The 10,051-nt window shown below is 41.1% G+C and overlaps 1 pseudogene; it reads right to left on the minus strand.

Moving 5' to 3' along the window:
- Positions 1-4,206: 4,206 nt before the first annotated feature.
- Positions 4,207-9,523, minus strand: LOC142875610 (histone-lysine N-methyltransferase SETMAR-like; annotated as a pseudogene).
- Between the last annotated feature and the right edge of the window lie 528 nt (positions 9,524-10,051).

Raw genomic sequence — 10,051 nt, forward strand, 5'->3', positions numbered from 1 at the left:
GTAGTTTTCTTTTTTTGTTGCATCCTTTCCTGGTTTTGGTATTAGGATTATGTTCGCTTCATAAAATGTGTTGGGGAGATTCCATCCTTCTCAATGTTGTGGAATAATTTCTGCAGGATGGGCACCAGTTCTTCTTTGTAGGTGTGGTAAAATTCGCGTGTGAAACCATCTGGTCCAGGACTTTTCTTTTTAGGAAGGTTTTTTATTGCTGTTTCAATTTCAGTACTTGATATTGGTGTGTTCAGGAATTCTGTTTCTTCCTGGTTGAACCTAGGGAGGCAGTGTGTTTCTAAGAAATTATCCATTTCCTCCACATTTTCCAGTTTGTGTGTATAGAGGTTTTGTAGTATTCATAAATTATGTCTTATATCTCCATGGCATCAGTTATAATTTCTCCTTTATTGTTCCTGATGGAGCTTATTAGATATTTTTCTTTTCTGCTTTTTGTTAGTCTAGCCATAGGTGTGTCAATTTTTTTTATTTTTTCAAAGAACCAACTTTTTCTTTTATTAATCTTCCATATAGTTTCCCTGTTGTCAATTTCGTTTAGTTCTGATTTGATCTTAATGATTTCACTTCTTCTGCTGGGTTTGGGGTTGGTCTGTTCTTCTTTTTCCAGCTCTTTGAGATGATTCATTAGGTTGTCTATTTGTGATCTTTTTGACTTTGGGTTATAGGCATTTATGGAAATAAACTTTCCTCTCAGGACTGCTTTAGCTGTGTCCCACAGGTTTTGGTAACTTGTGTCACCTTTGTAGTTTAGTTCAAAGAATCTTTTGATTTCCATCTTGATTGCCTCATTTATGAAGTGATCTTTCAGCAGAAGGTTGTTTAGTTTCTATGACTTTGTGTAGAAATGAGAACTCCTGTTAGGATTGATTTCTACATTTATTCCATTGTGGTCTGAAAAGATACATGGTATAATTTCTATTTTTAAAAATTTCTTGAGGTTTACCTTGTGTCCTAGGATATATTCAATCTTAGAGAATGACCCATGAGCTGATGAGAAGAATGTATATTCAGTGGTTTGAGGGTATAATGTCCTGTAAATGTCAGTCAGGCTCATTTGTTCTAGGGTCTGTTTAAGTCCATTATTTTTTTGTTGATTTTCTGTTTGGAGGATCTGTCCTGTGCTGTCAGTGGGGTGTTAAAGTCTCCAACTATTATGGTGTTGTTGTTTATCCATTTGTTTAGATCAAGTAGAGTTTGATTTATGAATTTGGGTGCACCAAGGTTGGGTGCATATATATTTAGAATTGTTATGTCTTCTTGTTGACCTGTACCCTTCACAATTATATAGTGACCTTCTTTATCTTTTATTACTTTTGTTGATTTAAAAACTAAGTTATCTGTAATCAGCACCACCACACTAGCTTTCTTTTGGCTTCCATTGGCTTGAAATATCGTTCTCCATCCCTTTACCTTTAGTCTAATTGCATCCTTGCCAGTTAGATGTGTTTCCTGAAGGCAGCAGATATTTAGCTTGTGTTTTTTTTATCCATTCAGCCATCCTATGTCTCTTGAGTTGGGAGTTCAAGCCATTCACATTTATTGAGATAACTGATAGGTGGGGCAGATTTCTGTTCATTATGTTGGGTTTAACTTTGTTGCTTTGTTTTCTCTCTTGAGCCATTGTAGTGTCTGGGCTTTGATCTTTAGCTTTGAGTAGATTTACATCCGTGTTTATTGTGCTGATCCGTGGGTAACACTGTTTCGAGTACTTCTTGAAGGGCTGGTCTTGTCTTGGTGAATTCCCTCTGTGTTTGCTTATCTGAGAATGTCTTGATTTATCCTTCATACACAAAACTTAGTTTTGCAGGGAATAAGATTCTAGACTGGGCATTGTTCTGTTTCAGAAGAGTGAGAATGGGGCCCCAGTCTCTCCTTGCTTGTAAAGTCTCAGTAGAGAAATCTGGTGTTATTTGAATTGGCTTTCCCTTGTATGTTACTTGCTTCTTTCATCTTACAGCTCTTAGAAAAACCTCTTTAGTTGATATTTTGTTCAGTCTGATGACTGCATTTCCGTGACATGTTCCTGTTTGCATTGAATCTCCCAGGGGTCCTCTGATCTTCTTGAACTTGTATATTGAGATTTTGAGCAAGGCCTGGGAAATTTTCCTCTATTAAATCTTCAAATAGTTTGTCCAACCCTTGATTGTTGTCTTATTCCCCTTCTGGCAACCCGATGACCCTCACATTGGGTTTCTTCACATAATCCCACATCTCTTGTAGGTTTTGCTCTTTTCTCTTGTTTCTCTGCTCTATCTCTGTGACTGATTTATTTAATTGGAAGGTGTTATCTTTGATCTCTGAGATTCTTTTTTCTGTTTGATCTACCCTGTTCTTGAGGTTTTTCACTGAATTTTGTAGTTCCCTGAATTGATTCTTCATTTCCAGGAGTTCGCTTAAACTTTTCTTCATTGTATCAATTTCTTTAGTCAACTTTTGTTCCAGGTCCTGGAGGCTTTTTGTGGTTTCTCTGTGTTGGTTATTGAGTTGTTCTTGTAGGTCGTTGAATTTTCTTATGATCCACATTTGGAATTCCTCTTCTGTCATTTTGGTTGCCTGATTTTGGTTGGTGTCTGTTTCTAAGGGGCTGGTCGTCCTCTTTGGGGTTGTGTTTTCCGTTTGGTTCTTCATATTTCCTGAGTGTCTTCTCTAATTTCTTCCCATGTCAATCAGTTGTTGCTTCTTTCCTTTAGGTTTTCGTTTGGGTATTCACATGCCTTGTTTAGTTTCTGATTGGGTAGGTGGTGTCTGTGCATCAGATTCGACCACTCCCTGTATAATGAGTCAGTAGGTGCCATGAAAAGGCTGTGCAGGATGTCCTCCTTGTCAGTAGGTGGTGCTTGCTTGGAGGAACAGGCTATGCTGTTGTTTTTGTGACCTGTGACCAGCTCTTGTTCCTCTAGAGAGGCACTCTAGTGCCTCAGGTGGTTGGTGGGGCCCTGGGACTTTCAGGTGTATCCTTTTCTCCCCCTCAGTGGGGGCTGGTCTAGGAGAGAGTCTCGGTGGAGCTGGGTTGGGTAAGCTTGCCCTCAGGCACCACCAATACTGTTAGCCAGAGTCAAAGTTCTGTTTTCTGCTTCCAGGAAAAGCTGCCAAGGAGGGGCTGGAATGACTCTGCTCAGTCAGAAAGTCTACATGTGGGGGTGGGTCTAAGACCCACAGTCTGGAGCGGGGCTCGCTTCTTTCCACCCTCCTCAACTCCGTGGCTACTCCTGGGCCTCTGCCAGCAGGCTAGACCTCCCGCCATTGCGCCTCCCCTGGCTGTGATGCCAGCCAGGAGGTTCCCTGCTCAGGACCGCCACCTGCTCTGGGTGCACAGCCTCCCTTTGGGAGGAGGGTTGCCTTCTAGGACACTCATCTGCCCCTGAAGGCACACACACCTCAGTAGGCTTTTCGCATATATCCCTTATGTGTACCGGGCAATGCACGACCTGCGTGCCTGGGATCTATCTGGTCTGTAGGTCTGACCTCCGGATCCAAGAGTTCAAACTACATCCCCATCAGGGAGGGGAGTGCCAATCTCAATTCACCCATGGGGAGCCCAAGCTGGCTCTATGTCTTTCAGTCTCAGGGTCTGCCCTGTTCTCCTGGGATTACTGGGCAAGCAGCACCTGGGAGGGCTGGTGGGTAGGGAGCTCACCATCTGAGTTCTCCTCAGTCAGCTGTAGGATCCCAAAAGGGAAGGTCCCATTCCCTGGAGGTGCCTCCAGCTAGTGGCTATATTGTATCTCTTGGTAGCCGTTGATAGGGTCGGGGAGGGGAGAAAGAGGCAATATGGTGCCTGCTGCGTGGCTCGGGTCTGTGCACAGGGAAGTGCCCTACAGGAGTTGGGAGCCTGGTGCCGCGTCCGCTATAGGCTTACCGCTCACTGGTGGTGGCCGTCTCTGGGCTGATGTCTGCAGGCCTCTCCACCTGCTGGGGAGCCCATCAGCAGTCTGAGATGCAAGGGAGGGGAGAGTTAATTGCTGTGCCTACCCTTGCCTCTGGTCTTCAGGCTGCTCCGGAGGTCTCTGCTTCCAGTTCTTCTCCACAACCTCCTCCCGTGGAGTCTCCCGTGGTCTCAGGTACCCCTCCTTCGACCCTCGTCCGATGTATGCTCATCTGCTTGCTTCTTTCTTCTAATTTCTGCTAGAATCTCTCTTTTCTAGAGAGACAGTCTGTCTAGCGGTGTTTCTTGTCTGCCATCTTGATCCCCTCCTCACTGTATGTACTTTTGGTGTTCTATTTATTGTGGTTTTGGACCATGAATTTCAAATCATTATAACTAAGCTCAAACACGTCTTTATTAATCAACATAGGAACCATTACAATCAACACATTTTTGCTAATGAGAAATAAGTTTGTTTATTCCTATAGCGTAAAAATCCATGCTTTGGGATTGGAGGAACTCTTAGAAAGCATTTTCTGCATCCTGCTAGTGGTGGAAGTGTTTTTCTGCAAAAAGTTGTCAAGATGCTTGAATAAATGGTATTTGGTTGGCCAGAGGTCAGGTGAATATGGCAGATGAGTCAAAACTTTGTAGCCCAATTTGTTCAACTTTTGAAGCTTTGGTTGTGCAAGGTGTGATAGAGTGTTGTAGAGAAAATGGGGCCCTTTGTTTTGACCAGTGCTGGCTGCAGGCATTGTAGTTTTTGGTGCATCTCACCAATTTGCTGAGCATACTTCTCAGATGTAATGGTTTGTCTGAGATTTAGAAAGATGTACTGGATCAGACTGGCAGCAGACCACCAAATCGTGACCATGACCTTTTTCTGGTGCAAATTTCGCTTTGGGAAGTGTTTTGGAGCTGCTTCTTGGTCCAACCACTGAGCTGCTCATTGCCGGTTGTTGTACAAAATCCACTTTTCATTGCATGTCACAATCAGATAGAGAAAATGTTCGTTGTTGCATACAACAAGAGAAGAGGACACTTCAAAATGATATTTGATTTTCGGTCAGCTCATGAGGCACCCACTTACCAAGTTTTCCCCCTTTCCAATTTGTTTAAAATGCCAAATGACTATAGAGTGGTCGATGTTGAGTTCTTCTGCAACTTCTTTTGTAGTCATAAGAGGATCAGCTTCGATGATTGCTTTCAAGTGGTCGTTGTCAACTTCTGAAGGCCGGCCACTGCACTTCTCATCTTCAAGGCTTTCGTCTCCTTTGCAAAACTTGAACCACCACTGCATTGTATGTTCCTTAGCAGTTCCTGGGACAAATACATTGTTGATGTTGCATGTTGCCTCTGCTTGCTTTACATCCAATTATGAAATCGAATAAGAAAATTAGTCAAATTTGCTTTTTGTCTAACCTCATTTCCATAGTCTAAAATAAATACAAATTAAACAAGTAATGTCATTAACAAAAAACATAAAGCAAGAAATGTACATTAAAATGATGTATAACATAACCACATTTATTTAAGAATGTATTCCAAAATCAAAAGGCAAATTTCAACAATGCTAAAACCACAATTACTTATGCACCAAGCTAATAAGAAATCATGGATAAATCCACAATAAAGAAATTCATCTCTATTTTTTCCTACTAGTTTCATAGTTTGGGCTATTAAATTTAGGTCTTTGATCTATTTTTAGATAATTTTTGCTTAGGGTAGGAGGAAAGGGTGCGAATTCATTTTTCTACATGTTGGTATCCAGGTGTCCAAGCCCCATTATTAAAAAGGCTGTTTCTTTTTTTTTTAACTTATTGAATTTTCTTGGCACCCTTGTTGAAAATCAATTGACCATAGCTGTATAAATTTATAGCTAGACTCCTAACTATATTCCTTTGTTCTGTTTTTATGTTAGTACCACAATGTTTTGATTATTATAGCTCTTTATACTATATTTTGAGGTTAGGAAGTGTGAGTACTCCAACTTTGTTCTTTTTCACAGTTGTTTGGCTATTTAGGATCCCTTAAAATTCTATGCGAATTTTAGGATTGGCTTTTCTATTAAATATTCTGAAAAGGAAAGAATTTTGATAAGAATCACATTGAATCTGTAGATCATTTTGGTGAATAATGCCATCTTAACAATATTAAGTCCTGTGAATGTGAGGTATCTTTCTATTTAGTTAGATATTTCAATTTCTTTCAGCAATATTTTGTAGTTTTCAGAGTACAAGTCTTTCAACTCCTTTATTGAATTTATTCCTGTTGTTTTATGCTATAATGAATGGAATTGTTTTCTTAATTTCCTTGTGGATTGTTCATTGCCAGTGTATGCAAATATAATAATTTGGGGGTGTATCTCTTGTATCCAGAAATTTTGCCGAATATATTAACTACCTTTAACAGTATTTTTTTTTGATAGTTTAGCATTTTCTTTATATAAGATCATGTCACATGTAATAGAAAGAGTTTTCCTTCCTCTTTACCAATTTAGATTCCTTTTATTTCTTTTCCTGGTCTAATTGCTCAAGATCAATAAGAATATCTATGATTTTATTTGTTATTTTAGTAATTTGAGTCCTCTTTCTTTTTTATTAGTCAATATAGCTAAAGTTTTGCAAAGTTTGTTATTCTTTTGAAAGAACCAACTTTCATTTTTGTTAATTTTCTCTCATATTTTTCTGTTTTTTATTTTATTTATCTCAGTTCTAAACTTAATTTTTTTCTACTAGCTTTGGCTTTAGTGTTCTCTTGCAGTGTAAATTTAGGTTATTGAGTGGTTTTTCTTTTTTAATGTATGTCATTATGATTATAAATTTTTCTCTAAACACTGCCTTCACTGCATCTCATAAATTTTGAGATGCTTTCATTTTTGTTTCAAAATTTTTCCAATTTCTCTTGCAATTTTTCTTTGACCAGTTGGTTTTTAAATGTATGTGATTTAATTTACACATATTTATTAATTTTCCTCCTATTTTTTAATTTCTAGTTTCATTTCTTTGTGATCATAGAAAATATTTTATATGATTTTAATATCTTTAGATTTATTGAGTGATGGTGTGCTATTAACATGAGATCTCTCCTAAAGAAGGATCCATGTGCACTTGAGAAAAATGTCTAATTTCCTGTGGTTGGGTGGCATGTTTTGTACATTTCTTAGGTCTAATTGGTTTATAGTGATTGTCTAAGTCTACTATATGTCTATTGATCTATTGTCTAGTTCTATTCATTGCTGAAGGTGTGGTAGTGAAGTCTACAAATCTTATTGTATACCTTTCTATTGCTTTCTTCATTTAAAAAAATTTTTGCTTTACATATTTTGGAGCACTGCAGTTAGGTGCATATATATTTCTAGGTGTTATGTATTCTTAATGAATTGTCCCTTTTATCAACATATAATATCATTTTTGTCTCATAACATTTTAGCACAAAAATCTATTTTGTCTGGTACCAGTATAGCCACACCAGCCCCCATTTGGTTACTATTTATGTGGAGAATCTCTTTTTATCCTTTTGCTTTGGGCCCCATGCTTTTGGATCTTAGATCTGTCACCTGTACACAGCATATTGATGGTTCATGGTTTTTATTGTTTCATTGTGCCAATCTTTTCCTCTTAATTTTAGAGTTCAATCCATTTACATTTAAAAAAATTGCTAATAAGGAAGGATTTACTTCTGCCATTTTGCTATTTGTTTTCTGTCATATATCTTTACATTTCTCAATTTCTCCATATGGAATCAAGAAAAATGGCAAACAGGCAAAGCAATCCTAAGCATAAAGATCAAATCTTGAGACATCACATTACCCAACTTCAAATTACACTACAAGGCAATAGTAACCAAAACAGCATAGCATTGGTATAAAAGTAGACACATAAACCAATGAAATAGAATAGCAAACCCAGAAATAAAGTAAAATACCTAAAACCAACTGATCTTTGATAAAATGGACAAAAACATATTTTGAATAAAGGGCACCCTATTCAATAAATGGTGCTAGAGAAATTGGATAGCCTCATACAGAAGAATGAAACTGGATCTCTATCTCTCACCATATACAAAAAGTAAGTTAAGATGAGTTAACTAAAGAGTTAAATGTAAGAATAAAAACTATTAAAATATTAGAAGAAAAAGTAGGAAAAACAATCCTTGACATTGGCCTAGGTGAAGAATTTATGACTTAGAACCCCAAATCAAATGAAACTAAAACACAAACAAAAACAAAATGGGACCATTAAATTAAAAAGCTTCTGCTTAGCAAAAGAAATATTCAACAGAGTAAACAGACAACCTATGGAATGGCAGAAAATACTCGAAAGTTATACATCTAACAAAGGACTGATATACAGAAACTATAAAGAACTCAAACAAATCAGTAAGAAAAAACAAATAATCCCATTAAAAAGCAAACAAAAGACACAAAGAGCCAATTTAAAAGAAAAAGAGAACAAATGGCTGACAAACATTTGAAAAAACACTCAACATTGCTAGTCATCACAGAAATGCAAATTAAAACATAATGAGGGGGGAGGGGAAAATGGCAGAATAGTGCTACCCTCTTGACTCTGGGCTCTTGGGGTGAGGGGTGAAGAGGATGGACAACCACACGCAGGTCATCTGCACCTACTCTGGAGAAGATTTGCAGGAAGGCAGAGACACTGGGATACAGAAATTGTGGACAACAATTAAAGGTGAATGGAAATTCTTTCACAAAACCCGGGAGTCGGAAGTATAGTGGGGAGGGAGCACACCCACGCGCCAGCCACCCCACGGGCTGGCCAGAGGAATCATCCCTTCTCCCCCACACAGGGAGAAGATCCCTTCCCCACTGGTCCCCACGCCCACACAGGCAGGGAACTGTCTGAAGTTGATGGGAGGTGGCAACGTGGGCAGATGAGCGGTTTGGACAGGACCCTGAAGCAGGCAGCATTTTGAATTCTACACAGCGCCCCGCTGAAGCACTGGGGAGTGCAGGAAGGGTCTGAACCCAGCACCCGCTCCTTAGCCCCACCGCCCAGCCCCCGCAGCTTGGAGACTCTGAGCAGAGCCGTGCGGGAGATGTTCTCCTTGCTTTCCCACTGCCCCACACCAGCTGAACTGTTCCTGCTTCAGGAGAGGACAGCCTATCGAGCCCACAGCACCACTGAAGCAGTAGTTGGTAGGGAGAAGGACCCGGCTCTGTGCCTGCTCCCCATCTCCGCCGCCCAGCCCCAGCGGCTTGGAGACTCAGTGCAGAGCTGTGTGGGAGACATTCACTGGGCTTCCCCAGGGCCCCCAAACAGCTAAACTGTTCCTGCTTCAAGAGAGGGCAGCCTATCGAGCCCACAGCATCGCTGAAGTGGTAGTGGGTAGGGAGAAGGGCCCAGCTCTGTGCCCGCTCCCCCGCTCTGCCACCCAGCCCCCGCGGCTTGGAGACTCCACGCAGAGCCACGTGGGAGACGTTATCCCGGCTTCCTCAGGGCCCCAAACCAGCTGAACTGTTCCTGCTTCAGGGGAGGGCAGCCTATCGAGCCCACAGCGCCTCTGAAGCAGTAGTGGGTAGGGAGAAGGGCCCAGCTCTGTGGCCACTCCCCCGCCCCACTACCTTACTGCAGCTTGGAGAAGCTGTGGAGTACTGCACTGGCGGAGTTTGCCAGGCATTCTTACTACCCCAAACCAGACAAACTCTTCAATTGGCTGAAGAAGACACTTCTCTGAACTGCCAGAACCCCACTGAATCAGTAGCGGGAGTAGAAAGGGTCCAAACCCTGCAGCCACTTCCTAGCACTGCCACAATGCCCCTAAGCTTGGAGACTCTGCGGAGGGCAGTGCTCAAGCGTTTCTCTTGAACCTCTCCTACCCTAAACTGGCTGATCTGTTTGGGCCTCTGGAGAAGACAACTTGCTGAGCTCCCAGGGCTATGCTGAAGCAGAAGCAAGTGGGAGAGGGTCCGAAACTAGCAACTGCTTCCCAGCTCCACCGAGCCGCTCCTTAGCGTGAAAACACTATGGAAGGCTGCCCTGGTAGTAAACTCAGTCTTCCCCTCTGCCCTAACCTGGCAGGTGGCCTTGAAAGCTGAATTTATGAGGGTGGAAAGTTAAGAGTGGTGCTTTGTTGGGCAGCTATCTCACAAGTTTGAACCTGAGTGGTATCTTGCTGCACTCAGTGGTTGGTGTTCTGTGCCCACAG

The sequence above is a fragment of the Microcebus murinus genome, chromosome 2, assembly GCF_040939455.1.
Source record: "Microcebus murinus isolate Inina chromosome 2, M.murinus_Inina_mat1.0, whole genome shotgun sequence".
NCBI classification, from domain to species: domain Eukaryota; kingdom Metazoa; phylum Chordata; class Mammalia; order Primates; family Cheirogaleidae; genus Microcebus; species Microcebus murinus.